The sequence below is a fragment of the Macrobrachium rosenbergii genome, chromosome 7 (assembly GCF_040412425.1).
Source record: "Macrobrachium rosenbergii isolate ZJJX-2024 chromosome 7, ASM4041242v1, whole genome shotgun sequence".
In the NCBI taxonomy this organism is placed as follows: Eukaryota; Metazoa; Arthropoda; class Malacostraca; order Decapoda; family Palaemonidae; genus Macrobrachium; species Macrobrachium rosenbergii.
Window position 1 is genome coordinate 68,263,405 of NC_089747.1, and position 2,500 is coordinate 68,265,904.

Sequence of the window (2,500 nt, forward strand, 5' to 3'; positions counted from 1 at the left end):
AATATAACTTGCTTGACCTTTAGAATTTATAAAGCGTCTAATTAACTTTATGTGGTAACTATGAACCACCTACATTCCGTTTAGGTGCTGAAGACGGCTTCACAGGATCCTGGAGTCTTTAGAAGACGTTATAATCCAATGAGCATTTCTTCAGAAATGTTTCAGGAGCTGAAGACTGCTTCAAAGGATCCTGGAGTTGTGAAGACGTTTTTCAAGAACATATTATTTGGATAACTGTCAAGAAATTTTCAACAATGAGTGACCTAACAGCATATAATAAAAAAAGATTTTTGGCTGAGCTTTGTTTATTTTTCGTTTCGAAATGGACTCAGTAGATAATGCTACTGTTGAACAACAGCAGGCACTACTGGTGATGGTCTGGAACCGCCAATGGCATCAGTATTGGTCCAAAACCCATCAACAGCTGCTCCTGCAACTACACCAAGATATGGTCAGTTGTTTGTATATGACCGGAAGGTAAACGGGGCTGGTGCTGCCTGTAAACTTGTGCCGACTATTATTAGCAGGGTTAATTTAGCTGTTGTTATGGGTATGGGTATGGTACAGATACGAGTACGGGTATGGTATGCGTACAGGTTTGGGTATGGTACGCATATGGGTATGGGATGGGCATGGGTATATGAATGTTATGGTGTGGTATGGGTATGGGTATGGAATGGATATGGGTATGGGTAAGGGTATTGGTATGGGTATGGTAAGGATATGGGTATGGGTGTTGGTGTATCGATATGGGTATAAGTATGGTACAGATATGGGTATGGTATATGAATGATTATGGGTATTGTATGGATATGAGTATGGGTATGGGTATAAATATGGGTAAGGGTATGGTAAAGATATGGGTATAGGTATCGTATGGATATGGGTAGCCTATATATATATATATATATATATATATATATATATATATATATATATATATATATATATATATATATATATATATATATATATATATACAGTATGTAAGTGGGGAGAAACGAACAAACGGACAGAATCACGGACAGAAAGGTTTAAATACCTAATCAATTCCAGGCGTTAACATTTTGGATATAATATAAGATGAAGGTTAAATGAACAAACATTTAAACTAAGATAAATATGATCGTAGTTTTCCATTGTGTCGTTCAATTAGGATCTTTCATATTGAAATTGCAATTACACTTCTCCTACAAAAATGTAAAAGCAATTATGTGGAGCCGCTCGGAATTAAATGTCTTTCCAGAAGCGAGATGTGAATCCATTTTTTGTTACTCGTTTTTTCACCTGTTGGCTCTGTATTATAAACTATCTACTGCGACATTTCATTTTTTTATATTGAAAATTGCTTGATATTCGTTCATAGATATATTTGAATTATTAATAATGATTTATTAGCCAATGTTAACAAGATATAAATTCGTAATACACAACTGGTATGGTCGCTATAACGCAAGTATCATTGCATCCTTACATATAAAATCGATCACACACACATACACACACACACACACACGCACACACACACACATATATATATATATATATATATATATATATATATATATATATATATATATATATATATATATATATATATATATATATATATGTGTGTGTGTGTGTGTGTGTGTGTGTGTGTGTGAGCGTGTTTTGTGTGTGTGCATGTGAGTGTGTGAATAATACAGAGTAACAAATATCGTTAAATAACGAAATCACTATATCTTGGTAATGCCCTACACCCAAAAAGAATTATAGGTGCATTTGCATTTTGAATGACTTGGAAGCACCAATCAATAATAACTCCCTTTTAAAGTCAGATAGTCTCAAGATATAATGAAATCGAAAGTAAGCCATATTTGAGGCTTTATATTCATGAGTATAAAGGAAGTTACGAATGTATACAAGACAAACGTTCATATATATATATATATATATATATATATATATATATATATATATATATATATATATATATATATATATATATATCATTATTATGCAATAACAGGCAAAATATTCTATCGCAGGTCTTGAAGGCCTTAACTTTCTGATGTAAGGGAAAATACCAACATTTTCACGTATATCTAGAATATTCCAAGCAATACTTAGATCTGCCTTTTAATGTGATGTGCCTTTGCTGCAAAGGCAGGCTCCCAGCGGCGTTCAGAACCAGTCTATTTCCTGTGCTTTCAGAACATCAAACTTGGGAGAGTGTATTGCCAGCGGCTTCACTGCATCAGCGTGCCTAGTTTGTACTTATAAATGTGTGGAAGAAACGACAAATCATTCTCCTCCGTTCAATTTAAGACTCACTTTCGCCAGTCAGGGAGCACGTTCGAGAAATATTAACATTAGGAATGGTGAATATCTGATGATAGAGAGATTTATTCTTGTTGATAAATTCGTTCTTCTTTAAATTAATGGATGTTTTCCACATGTAGTATTTGAGGAATCAGGCTTAATGCTAAGTTTCTGTGATATCTAAGCACTATTATGA